The sequence below is a fragment of the Carcharodon carcharias genome, chromosome 4, assembly GCF_017639515.1.
Source record: "Carcharodon carcharias isolate sCarCar2 chromosome 4, sCarCar2.pri, whole genome shotgun sequence".
Lineage (NCBI taxonomy): Eukaryota > Metazoa > Chordata > Chondrichthyes > Lamniformes > Lamnidae > Carcharodon > Carcharodon carcharias.
The window spans coordinates 3,275,486-3,289,651 of NC_054470.1; the positions used below are offsets into that span (position 1 = coordinate 3,275,486).

Sequence of the window (14,166 nt, forward strand, 5' to 3'; positions counted from 1 at the left end):
AGAGAATTCAGAAATCTGGAGTGCAAAGGGACTTGGGAGTCCTGGTCCAGGATTCTCTTAAGGTTAACTTGCAGGTTGAGTCAGTAGTTAGGAAGGCAAATGCAATGTTGGCATTTATTTTGAGAGAACTAGAATATAAAAGCAGGGATGTGCTGCTGAGGCTTTATAAGGCTCTGGTCAGACCGCATTTAGAATGTTGTGAGCAATTTTGGACCCCATATCTCAGGAAGGATGTGCTAGTCCTGGAGAGGGTCCAGAGGAGGTTCACGAGAACAATCCCAGGAATGAAAGGCTTAACATATGAGGAACGTTTGAGGACTCTGGGTCTATACTCGATGGAGTTTAGAAGAATGAGGGGGGATCTGATTGAAACTTACAGAATACTGAAAAGCCTGGATAGAGTGGACATGGGGAAGATGTTTCCATTAGGAGTGACGAGGACCCGAGGTCACAGCCTCAGAGTAAAGGGAAGATCTTTTACAGCAGAGATGAGGAGAAACTTCTTTAGCCAGAGAGTGGTGAATCTATGGAATTCATTGCCACAGAAGGCTGTGGAGGCCAGGTCATTGAGTGCATTTAAGACAGAGATAGATAGGTTCTTGATTGGTAAGGGGATCAAAGGTTACGGGGAGAAGGTGGGAGAACGGGGTTAAGAAACTTATCAGCCATGATTGAATGGCGGAGCAGACTCGATGGGCTGAATGGCCTAATTTCTGCTCCGAGGTCTTATGGTCTTTTCCACTTTGTTGGTTGGATGCCAATTTTGTAACTGTACTGGAACAGCTTGGCTAATGATGTACTTCAGGGTTGTTTTTCTAATTGATTTCTAAGTCAGGATGGTGAGTGGCTTGGAGGAGAACTCCCAGGTGATGTTCCCATGCATCTGCTGCCCTCTCCTTTCAGATGGCAGTGGTTGTGGGTTTGGAAGGTGCTGTCTGAGAAACCTTGGTGAGTTCCTGCAATGCATCTTGTAGGTGTTATACACTGCTGCCACTGTGTCGGTGGTGCAGATTGTGAATGTTTGTGATTGGGGTGCCAATCAAGTGGGCTGCTTTGTTTTGGATGGTGTCAAGCTTGAGTGTGTTGTTGGTGCTGCACTCATCCGGGCAAAGAGAGAGTATTCCATCACACTCCTGACTTATGCCTTGTAGATGGTGGACCACCTATGGGGAGTCACGAGGTGAGTTACTTGTCGCAGGATTCCTAGCCTCTGACCTGCTGTTGTAACCACAGTATTTATATGGCTAGTCCAGTTCAGTTTCTTGTCAAGGGTAACTCCCAGGATGTTGCTGGTGGGGGATTCAGCGATGGTAATGCCATTGAACATCAAGAGGCAATGGTCAGATTCCCTTGTTGGTGATGGTCATTGCCTGGCACTTGTGTGGCGTGAATGTTACTTGCCACTTCTCAGACCAAGCTGGGATGTTGTCTAGGTCTAGCTGCATTTCGACAAGGACTGCTTCAGTATTTGAGGAGTTGCGATTGGTGCTGAACATTGTTGTCTAGGTCTAGCTGCATTTCGACAAGGACTGCTTCAGTATTTGAGGAGTTGTGATTGGTGCTGAACATTATGAATCATCAGTGAATATCTCTACCTCTAACCTTATGATGGAGGGAAGATCATTGATGAAGCAGCTGAAGACGGTTGGGTCTAGGACACTAGCTTGAGGAACTCCTGCAGTGATGCCCTGGAACTGAGATGACTGACCTCCAACAACCACAACCATCTTCCTTTGTGCTAGGTTTGACTCCAGCCAGTGGAGGGTTTTCGCCCTGATTCCCATTGACTCCAGTTTTGCTAGGACTCCTTGATGCCACACACATGCCTTGTCGTCAAGGGCAGTTACTCTCACCTCACCTCGGGAATTCAGCTCTTTTGTTCATGATTGAACCAAGGTGTAATGAAATCAGGAGCTGAATGCCTCTGGCATAACTCAGACTGATTGTCAGCGAGCAGGTTATTGCTATGCAAGTGCTGCTTGATAGCACTGTTGATGATCCCTTCAATCATTACTGATTGAGAGTAGATCGATTGGGTGGTAATTGGCTGGGTTGGATCAGTTCTTTTTGCGTACAGAACATGCCTGGGCAATTTTCCACATTGCTGGGTAGATGCCAGTGTTGTAGCTATATTGGAATAGCTTGGCTAGGGGCGCAGCAAGCTCTGGAGCACGTCTTCAGTACTATTGCCGTATTATTGTCAGGACCTATAGCCTTTGCAGTATCTGGTGCCTTTAGCCATTTCTTGACATCACCTGGAGTGAATCGAATTGGCTGAAGACTGGGATGTGATGCTGGGGACATCTGGAGGAGGTAGAGATGTATCATCCACTCGGCATTTCTGACTGAAGGTTGCAGCAAGTGCTTCAATCTTATCTTTTGCACTCATCATCGATGCTGGGGATATTTCTGGAGCCGCCTCCTTTAGTATGTTTTTGAATTGTCCACCGCCATTCACAACTGGATGTGGCAGGACTGCAGAGTTTAGCTGTGTCTTTAACTGCTGCTAATGCTGTTTCAAACACACGTAATCCTGTGTTGTAGCTTCACCAGGTTGACACCATTTTTAGGCATTCCCGGTGCTACTCCCTGCACTTTTGAACTAGTTTTGATCCCCTAGCTTGGTGATAATGGAAAAGTGGTGGATTCATGGGGCCATGAAGTGACAGATTGTGGTTAGGTACAATGCTGCTGCTGATGGCCCACAGCGCCTCATGGATGCCCAGTCTTAAGTTGTTAGATCTGTCCGAAATCTATCCCATTTAGCACGGTGGTAGTGGTGCACCACACGATGGAGGGTATCCTCAATGTGAAAACAGGACTTCGTCTCCACAAGGACTGTGCGGTGGTCGCTCCTACCGATACTGTCAATGACAGATGCATCTGCGGCAGGCAGGTTGGTGAGGATGAGGTCAAGTCTGTTTTTTCCTCTTGTTGGTTCCCTCACCATCTGCTGTAGATCTAGTCTAGCAGCTATGTCCTTTAGGACTCGGCCAGTTGTGGTGCTTCCAAGCCACTCTTGGTGATGGACATTGAAGTCCATTACCCAGAGTGCATTCTGCACCCTTGCCACCCTCTCTGTTTCCTCCAAGTGGCGTTCAACATAGAGGAGCACTGATTCATCAGCTGAGGTGGGGTTGGGGGTAGGGCATGGGGGTGGTGGTGGGCATGCGGTACATGGTAATCAGCAGGAGGTTTCCTTGCCCTTGTTTAACCTGATGCCATGAGACTTCATGGGGCCCAGAGTCAATGTTGATGACTCCCAGGGCAACTCCCTCCTGACTATATACCACTGCGCAGCCACCTCTGCTGGGCCTGTCCTGCTGGTGGGACAAGACATACCCAGGGATGGTTATGGTGGTGCCTGTCTGTAAGGTATGATCCCATGACTATGGCTATGTCAGGTTGTTGCTTGACTAGTCTGTGGGACAACTCTCCTAATTTTGGCAAATGCCCCAGATGTTAGGAAGGAGGACTTTGCAGGTCGACAGGGCTTTGTTCGCCGTTGTCGTTTCTGGTGCCTCGGTCAATGCTGGGTGGTCTATCCAGTTTCATTTCTTTGAGACTTTTTAATGGTTTCATACAACTGCTTGGCTTGCTTGGCCATTTTAGATGGCGTTTAAGAGTCAACCACATTGCTTAATATTATTAATTTATTAGTATTAATTTATTAGAACTGAGTGACTTGCTTGGTTACAAGAGCAGGTCAGAAGCTAGGAATCCTGTGGCGAATAACTCACCTGATCATCCAAAGCCTGTCCACCATCTGCAAGGCACAAGTCAGGAGTGCAATGGAATACTCTCCACTTGCCGAGTTCAATGCAGCTTCCAAAACACTAAAGAAGCTGATGCCATTTGGGACAGAGCAGTCCACTTGATTGGCGCCCGATCCACAAACATTCACAACCTTCACCACAGACGCACAGTGGCAGAGTGTTTACCATCTACAAGATATACTGCTTGAACTCACCAAGCCTTCTTGGACAGCACCTTCCAAACCCACAACCATTACCCTCTGGAAGGACAAGGGCAGGAGATACATGGGAACATCGGCACCTGGAAATTCTCGTCTAAGTCACTCATCATCCTGACTTGGAAATATATTGCTGTTGCTTAACTATCGCTGGGTCAAAATCGTGGAACTCCCTCCCTAATAGCACTGCGGGTGTACCTACACCACAGGGACTGCAACAGTTTAAGAAGGCAGCTCACTACCAAATTAAGGGCAACTAGGGATGAGTAATAATTGCTGGCCTAGCTTGCGAGACTCACATCCCATGAACAAATAAAAATGTAAAAAGTGGTGTGCCATAGGGGTCAGTGCTGGGGCCTCAACTTTTTATATGTTATATAAATCACTTGGAATAAGGATTGAAGGTATGGTTGCTAAATTTGCTGATAGTACAAAGATCAGTAGGAAAGCAAGTTGTGAAGAGGACATGAGGCTACAAAGGAATTTAGATAGGCTAAGTAATGGGCAAAGATCTGGCAAATGGAGTATAATGTGAGCAAATGTGAAATTGTCCATTTTGGCAGGTAGAGTAAAGAAGTATATTATCGCAATAGTGAGAGGTATAGAGCTCTGAGATGTAGAGGGATCTGGGTGTCCTTGTACATGAATTGCAAAAGGTTAGTTTGCAGGTACAAGAAGTAATTGGGAAAGCTAATAGAGCACTATCACTTATTGCGAGGGGAATTGAATACAAAAATAGAGATGTTATGCTTCAGCTATACAGGGTGTTGTTGAGACCACACCTGGAGTACTGTTACAGTATTGGTCTCCTTATTTAAGGAAGGATGTAAATGCATTGGGAGCAGTTCAGAGAAAGTTTACTGGACTAATACCAGTGGTGAGAGCAGACATAAGATAAAGGTAGCAAAAGTAATAAAAACAAAAAACTGCGGATGCTGGAAATCCAAAACAAAAACAGAATTACCTGGAAAAACTCGGCAGGTCTGGCAGCATCGGCGGAGAAGAAAAGAGTTGACGTTTCGAGTCCTCATGACCCTTCAACAGTGTTCTGTTGAAGGGTCATGAGGACTCGAAACGTCAACTCTTTTCTTCTCCGCTGATGCTGCCAGACCTGCTGAGTTTTTCCAGGTAATTCTGTTTTCGTGTAGCAAAAGTAAGCTTGGCTGAGTTTGTGGACTGGTTTGAAATGGAGAACAAGGATAATGATTTTTAATATGTATTGGCCAGTTTAGGTTAGCAAGGATGAGTGATGAACAAGCGAGGCTTGATGCAGGAGAAGATAAGGGCAGCTGAGTTTTGGTTAAGTTGAATTTCATGGTACAGAATTACCTGTTGTTTTATCTGAAATGAAGTGAAAACATCAAGATGGTTTGTTACAATAAAACAGTGAAGTGGTGCAATTAAAATTCACAAAACATAAGAATTAGGAGCAGGAGACCACCATACAGCCTAACGAGCCTGCTCTGCCATTCAATCTGATCATGGCTGATTATGAACTTGAATTCCACTTCCCTGCCCATTCCCACATCCCTTGATTCTCTGAGGCATCAAAAATCTGTCTATCCTAGCCCAGCATGTATTCAATGATGGAGTATCCACAACCCCCTGGGGCAGGGAATGCCAAAGATTCACAACCTTTGAGTGAAGTAATTTGCCCTCATCTCAGTCTTGAATGATTGACCCCTTATCCTGAAACTGTGCCCCATATTTTAGACTCCCCAACCGGCGCAAATAATTTGTGTTTGCCCCATCAGTCCCTTTCAGAATCTTGTACATTTCAGTGGGTTCACTTCTCATTATTCTAAACTCCAAAGAAAATAGACCCAATTTGCTTCTCATCATAGAAGAACCCACTCATCTCAGGGACCAATTTAGTGAACTTTTGCTGTACCACCTCCAGTGCAAGTGTATCTTTTAAATGTGGAGACCAAAACTGCTCACAACACCCCACAAGTGGTCTCGCCAAAACCCTAAAAGAAACTCTAGGAAGACTACTTTATTCCTGTACTCCAATCCTTTGCAATAAAGACCAACATACCATTTGCCTTCCTAATTGCTTGCTCCACCTGCAAGGTAACTTCTTGTGTTCCTTTTGCAAGCACATGCAAGTCTCTTTGAGCATCGACACTTGCAAGTTTCTCACCTTTTAAAAAATATTCAGCTCTTCTATTCTTTCGACACTTCCTTATATTATAATCCATCTGCCATCTTGTTGCCCACTCACTTAACTTGTCTATATGTCTTTGCATCCTCTCTATGTCTTCCCCAGAACTTACCTTTCCGCCTAGCTTTGTATCATCTGCAAAATTAGATACATTTTTCCCATTCTGTTCATCTGAGTCATTAATATAGATTGTAAATAGCTGAGGCCCCAGCACTGACCCTTGTGGTACTCCACTATTCACTACCTGCCAGCTGAAAAAGTCCCATTTATGCCCACTCTGCTTCATATCTGTTAACCAACCCTCCATCCATGCTAATATATTACCTTCAACTCCATGTGCACTTATCTTGCCTCTTAACCTTTAGTGTGGTGCCTTATTGAAAGCCTTTTGGAAATCTAGGTATGCTACATCTACTGGTTCCCCTTTATTTATCTTACTAGTTACATCCTCAAATAACTTTGTTAAACAGGATTTCTGTTTAGTAAAGCATTGTTGTTCTAATCATACTGTGCTTAATCATAAGTGCATTGTTAAGACTTCCTTAATAATAGATTCCAGCATTTTCCCTACAACTGATATTAGGCTAACTAGCCTGTAGTTCACTGTTTCCTCTTTCCCCCCCTCCTTTCTTGAAAAGCAGAGTACCATTTGGTAACTTCCATGATAACTAATGCTATTAGTTGTTTTGAATATGTATTTTCTCAGTCATATTTGTTTTTTTTTCAGTGAAATTAATTATTTTCTTTGCAGAAGTTGGTTTTCATATTTAAGCTTACACATGTTTTTCAGCATTGTATTTGGGATCTATTTGATTTTAGATTTAGAGTTCTCATAGCTATTGTGTTTTTTTTTAATATGGTGTAATCATTTAGCATTTTCATTTCAAAATCACTGACTCCCCTTTAAAAGTTGAGTGATTTTCTGGGATATGTTTATATTTTCACTTGTGCGAGGCTTAACTCTAATTCTTTTCTATGTTACAATATGTAACATCCAAAATTGACTTAATTCAAAGCTATAACAATGGTAAAGCTCAAGATACTAATGGTATATGCTATACTGTGGTCTAAAAATTTAATAACTAAGATACCTAGCAGAGTAATAGAAAGGAATTCACAGTTATTAAACTGTAGATATTGAACACTAGAATTTGAGGCTGATTTTTGAAAAATGATTTAGCACAACTGAAATTCACACAAATGTTGCTTGATTTTGCATCTGCTTCAAACTTTTGCAGGGTTTTGCAATGCTAAGCCAAATGGACTTTGGAACTGAACCTAATTTTCACTCTTGACACTAAGCTCAAGGGAAGAATAAGATTCAGATTTGATTGACACCTGCTCATTCGTTTATTTCAGTGAAATCGCTGTGGTGATATTTTTTAGTTGAAAAGGCAGGGCTTGGTAACGTCTTCCTTTTCCATATCCTCCTCCTCCTCTAGGAGTGAGCCTGGCTATTGAGTTATGTACAATGGGCAAATCAATGAATAATAATATTTCAGCATAACTCTCTTCCTTGCTGAGGGGTGCAGTGTATTTCACAAGACAGAGTTCCACAGTTAACTGTTTTATTGTCTGCCATTGGTGAACAGCTTCACAGAAAGCTGATGAGAGACATAGCAATAATTCCTTTGCTCAAATATTTTCCTCCACTAAACACAAGACCAGCTGCATGTGCAGTATTTTGTGTCTTGGAATTGTCTTTGAAAGCCAAGTTGGTGATATCTAATGCATGGCTCCATGAAACTATAACAGCAAATGATCTTATCCAGCGATGTTCCCTGAGGTGCAATAATCCATTTTTTCCAAAAATATACTTTATTCATAAAATTTGTAATTACGTAACAGTTCAAATCCTTTAACAGCACCTTCCAAACCCATGATCCCTACCACCTAGGGGGACAAGAGCAGCAAAAGCATGGGAGCACCATCACCTGCAAGTTCCTCTCAGCCACACACTATCCAGACTTGAAACTATATTGCCGTTCCTTCACTGTCACTGAGTCAAAATCCTGGAACTCCCTTCTTAACAGCACTGTATGTGTACCTACACTACATGGACAGCAGCGGTTTAAGGTGGTTCAACACCATCTTCTCGACGGCAATTAGTGATAGGCAACAAATGGTGGTCTAGTGACACCTACATCCTGTGAAATATAAGAAATTGACATCACACAAAGTGCAATGCAGATAAGTTTCTTTCATTACAGTAAATGAGGTGCCTCAGTGCCCTTGCTATTAAAGAATACATTTAAAATTACATTTATATTTAATGTCAAACATTCCCTGGTGCATACAGCCCAAGTAGTTTTACATGTTACAGTAGTCCAGATTAATCAGGATGTGATTACCTTCTTGAAATAATGGTGGCAAATACTTTGGTTTAAAAGAAGCTATGATACTCTTCCCTCAGTAAGGCACTCCCATCTTGAGAAACATCAATATGGTGACAGTTATCTTGGTACCAAAATGAGCTCAAGTATTCAAGATGTATTCAACTAATTTTTCATGAATCACCATTGTAATAAATGGGTGAGAAATAGCCATCACTAATGAGGTGCATTAAAATAGTTAGGAATTTGCATCAGACTCTTGTGTGTTATCATGAAACAGATATTCAGTTGGTAGTGCATACATTTTTCTCCATGTGTCAGGGCACTGAGTATCCTTAGCATTTGAGTAAATTGGGTTCAGCTGTGCAAGTTGCACCCTTAATCTGGAGATGATAGCTATCTCCAAATCATAATTGAGTGACTTTTTTTTAGAACAAAAAGTTGTAGCATTTGTGTTGTGGAGATCTTGGGGCAGTTAGATTTTGATTTAGATGGGGAAGTTTCACTGTTTATATCAAAAATTTCTGCTCTATTGTCTGTTTGATCAGAACAGAGGCAATGATATTATTGGTAATTCTTTGTTTTCACTTGGTTCTTGGACCAGTTAGAATTTATGCCTATTTCCCTTTTTTGGTCCTTTGGAAAACATTAGGCTATTTGGCCTCAACTACTTTGTGGTAGTCAGTTCCTTGTACTAACCAGTCTGAATAAAGAAATTTCTCCTTTTATTTTCTATTTTGGATTTATTAGTAATTATCTTTTAAAGATAAATAAAAACCATTTTTAACAGTCACCGAATGCGTGAGTTTCAAGACACTTCGAACTCAAAAAGGCCAGTCAACTCTGCTCCACCCCAGTTATATGAGCCAATGGCAAAACACCTGCTCTGGCTGTTCCTTTCATTGCAGTTCACTGCTGTAGTGACTAGTTTACTTTGAACATTCACTCTTTTTCAGAATCTGATTGCACTTTAGCAAATCAAGAAGTTGAACTTGCACGGCTTTCCACTTTTCAAATACTCTAAATTTGAATTAAAGTGTTGGCCTCTTGTTTGGATTTTTTAAGTGGAAACATTGGCCTGAATATTAATGTTAGCAGCAAAGTAATGGCTTTATTCAATTTTTTTAAAAAATTGACAGGTGACCAATTTTGATGGACTTCAGAGTGGAGACTTCTGCCTTGGAGCATCATCTCCAGGTGACCTGTGATGTCTGTGCCAGGGTTCAAAATACATGGTGATGTTAGGCAAATCACCCTCAAAACCTCGCAACTAACCCGTGAAAAATCAAAGATGGGGGTGGGGGCGTGTGGAAAAATTTGCATTATCAAAAGAAAGGTCATGACCTGTTTATTTTGATTGGGGGAGTAGTGAGTGTGGGAGTGACAAAGTTGCTCCTACAATTGCAGAATTTGTGTCTCCCATGCTTGCTGCTCCAGCTCCTCCAATGACATGTTCCCTATCTCTAACTCTTGCTGCGTATGATTGGAGGAGCTGCAAGAGTGGGAGGGAGGGAACCTGTGATTGGAGGTTGAAGAGCAATTATTCTGGCTGCTGCTACGATGCAGGAAACTTTTGACTGTGCAGTCACCAAGTGCTTTGACCAGCTTCTGGATGGCGAGAGAAGGGAGGAGGCAGCTGGAAACCTAGTAACGAGACATGGAGTACAAAGCAGGTCAGGTTATGTTTTTCACTGTTACATGTAGGTCCATCTAAGTTTTTCTACATATTAAAACTACCTTGGTTCCATCAAGTCTAATTTTGATTTAATGCACCAGTTATCTTCTGTAGGAGTTGCACACAGTGTCAAGTCAAGTGCAATGTTTAGGTCCAGTATTGAGGTGAAGGAATCATTAGGCAAAAGAAACAGGAGAGGAGACAGATGTGAGGAGTGTCACAAAAATGCCATCTTCCAAGGTGAATGTAAGAAAAGCAAACAAAAACCCCTTCCGAAAGGAAACGTGAAGAGAGACATTTCAGAGGAAACCTACAGACCTCAAAACGCAATGTTAGAACTAAGGAAGAGATTAAAAAAGCAGTGCTTAATTTTAGTCAACAATAAAAACAATAGAAACTGCTAACTAGTCAGATACACCCAAACCCCATGTGGAGAATGAAATAAGCTGATCTGTTGATTTATACTATCTTGAAATGTCAAAATTTTCTGAGATGAAAGATCAAAATGTGTTTCCTTGTTCTACAACAATGACTGCAAGATATGTTATTTAAATTCATCTTAGGGGATATACAGACAGGAGGTTTTTAAGAACTGGTTTTGCCAAGCCAGACACAAGTCATCTGGTAACACTGCTGCAGGGAGCAGTAAGGAATCTCTCTCTCTCTCCCTCCTTGAAAATCATGTTGAACCAATTTATTGGAGCTTTTTTCAAAGGAGCAATATGCGTGGTGGATGAAGGAGAGCCTGTAGATGTACTGTACTTGGATTTCCAGAAGGCATTTGATAAGGTGCCACAAAGATTATTATAGAAGATAAAAACGCATGGTGTAGGGGGTAACATATTAGCATGGATAGAAGATTGGCTGGCAGAAAGAGTATGCATAAATGAATCTTTTTTGGATTGGCTAGATGTGACAAATGGAGCCCCACAGGGGTCTGTACTGGGGCCTCAACTTTTTATGATTTACATCAATGACTTCGACGAGGGGAGTGAAGACATGGTAGCTAAATTTGCAGATGACAGAAAGGTAGGTAAGAAAGTATGTTGTGAAGAGGAGATGAGGTTGCAGATGAGTATAGGTTGCACGTGTGGGCAAAGATCTGGCAAATGGAGTTTAATGTGGGAAAATGTGAAGTTGTTCACTGGTAGGAAGAACAAAAAAAGCAGAATTACTTAAATGAAGAATGGCTGCATAATTCGGGGTGCAGAGGGATCTAGATGTTCTAGTACATGAGTCACAAGTTAGTATACAGGTACAGTAAGTAATTAAGGCTAATGGAATGCTAGCCTTTATTACAAGAGGGATTAAACGTAAAAGTAAGGATGTTATGCTTCACTTATACAGGACATGGTGAGATCGCACCTTGAATATTGTGTGCAGTTTTGGTCTCCTTATCTAAGGAAGGATGTAAATGCACTGGAGGTGGTTCAAAGGAGGTTTACTTGGTTGATACCTGGGATGAGTGGGTTGTCTTATGAGGAAGATTTGGACAGACTGGGCTTGTTTCCACTGGAGTCTAGAAGAGTGAGGGATGATTTGATTGAAGTATAAAAGATCCTGAATGGCCTTGACAAGGTGGATGTGAACATGGGAGAAATTCAACACTGCACCTGTTTTATTACTTAAATAATGAATTTGGCAGTGCGACAAATTGCATCTGATCTGCCTGTGTGTTCTGGTCACTGTTAAATTTGTCAGGGATTCGTGCAGCCCCTGGCAGCTGCCTGAAGTGAGCCTTGTGTCGGTATTGAAGTTAGCATCTTGTGTCTGTTTCAGGATCTGTTTGATAAATTTGTAAATGTGGTCTGAGATTCCACTGCCCAAGCTCTTTACTAAGTTTTAGTGGATGTAAAGCAGTATAACTAGTGGCCTTTGACAGAAAGGCTGAAAGCTCCTGAAATAACTCATTTGTTTTAATGTTTGGAGCAAGGAGAGAAATATGTGCCTCCATATTAATATTGCAGGTGGCTGGTACTGGCCTGTCCTTGCTTCCCTGGCCATTCCCGCATTGCTTGTGGGCTGTTGATAGTGAATCAGCAAACCCATATTGCAGCTGAGAAAAGTGGCGAGCTATCTCTAGAGCCTTGACAATGATAGCAGCTGGGAGTAATTACTAAAATGAGGTCTGTGGTACAATTTCTGAATTTCAGGTTCCTGCTTTGGGAAGTTGTCAATAACAGACCATAATCTGTCTCTGATCCATAGTTCCTTATTTCAGTTAATCTAATCACTTAAACCACTGGGATCTTTTAATCAGACATACTTTCCTTTTTAATTGGGTGAGCAATTGAAACTCCTGTGACATTCTAGATATGGTATACTCTGCTGATTATCCTGCCACGTTTTTCTCTTTATAATACTTTTCTCATTGCGTTCATGCACTTATTCAGTTTTAAATTTTCTTCTGCATGAAATAAGACTTTCATTTTTGGTTATTTTACCGTCATAATTTATCAGTGATATCCTGCAAAACCTTCCTCTCATATTTAACAAAACTGTCCAATCGCAACTCGCCTAAGACTGTAAGGAAACCTTACCAATATTGATTTAAATGTGAGCTTTGAGCACCTCATGTTTGTAGAAATAAAATGGCTGAGGCATTACATGTGCAAAGGAGTCATGTTATTTAGAGTGCATAATTGTAAACATTTGGGCTTCCACAAATCTTGCAGTCCACATTCCTGCTGTACACCTGTACCCACTGCTGCCTTGTCAAAGTGCTTACCTTCTGGGGTGGCTTTGCTTTCCTTCCCTCATGTACTTAAAGTTCTTTTAATTTGATTTTCTGTTCGTTTATCTGATCCAAAAGTCAGTTCTCTGTGAGCAGATTAATTTAGCATCCAAAATCATGTTAAGCATCTGCACTACCTTTTACTGTTCACATGGATGTCCCCCATTATATCTGACAGATAGGAAAACACCCTGCTCTTCAGCTTGTAGCCTATTTGTAACTTGACATAATATTTATTGATCTGACATATAAAGGAAGAACTTGCATGTTCTCAGGATGTCACAAAGAATTTAAAGTTCAATTAGTTACCTGGAAGTGTATGCACTATTGGTAAATGGACAAACACATCAACTTGTTGGCACACACTGTTTCAAAAACAACACTTGTTTGGTGTTACCAGTTGAGGAGCTGAACCAAAATAGCCACTACTACTCATTGAATAATGCATTAATTTTTACAAAAACATTTGAATAGCCTCATCCAAGGATAGCATCTCCAATGAGATTTAACATCTCTTGCAAGCACAGCACTTCCAATTATGGAGCATTCCCTCAATACTGCACTGAAGTATCAGTCTATTGTGTGTTTTGTGGGGGTGGGTTGGGGGCGTGGGCGTAGAGAGTTGGCGGGTAAGTGGAGTTAAGGCCATATGAATGGTGGAGTGGGCTTGAGGGGCCGAATGGCTGCCGCCGCTTCCTATTTCATATGTGGTATAGTGGTAATGTCGCTGGACTAATAATCCAGAGGTCCAGGCTAATGCTGTGGGGACAGGGGTTCAAATCCCACCATGGTAGCTGGTGGAATTTAAATTCAGTTAATAAATCTGGAATTGAAAGCTAGTCTCTATAATAGTGACCATGAAACTATCTTTGTTGTAAAAATCCATCTGGTTCACTGATGTCCTTGAGGGAAGGAAATCTGCTATCCTTTATTGGTTTGGCCTACATATGACTTCAGACCCACAGTAATGTGGTTGACTGTTAACTGTCCTCTGAAGTGACCTAGCAAGGTTAGTTCAAGGGCACTTAGGGGTGGGCAACAAATACTGGCATTATCAGCGATGCCCATATCCCATGAAAGAATAAAGAGAAAAAATCGTTCTTATGTTGATGGAGAAATACTTGCTGAGAAAACAGAAAACACTACTTTCGTTCTGGGTGTCCCCCTCTAACAGTTCTATATTTCTTCTATCACATTTTCTTTGTTCACCTAATTTAATCTTGAATGTGACAGTTTCTGCCAGTATCACTAACCCTGGAAGTGACTTGCACAGACTCAACTCTCTGA

At 41.7% G+C, this 14,166-nt stretch overlaps 1 protein-coding gene across 1 annotated transcript in view; it reads left to right on the forward strand.

Annotated features, from left to right (window-relative positions):
• Positions 1–14,166, forward strand: part of mcc (MCC regulator of WNT signaling pathway) — a 248,698-nt gene that overhangs the window by 22,426 nt on the left and 212,106 nt on the right. The window lies entirely within an intron of this gene.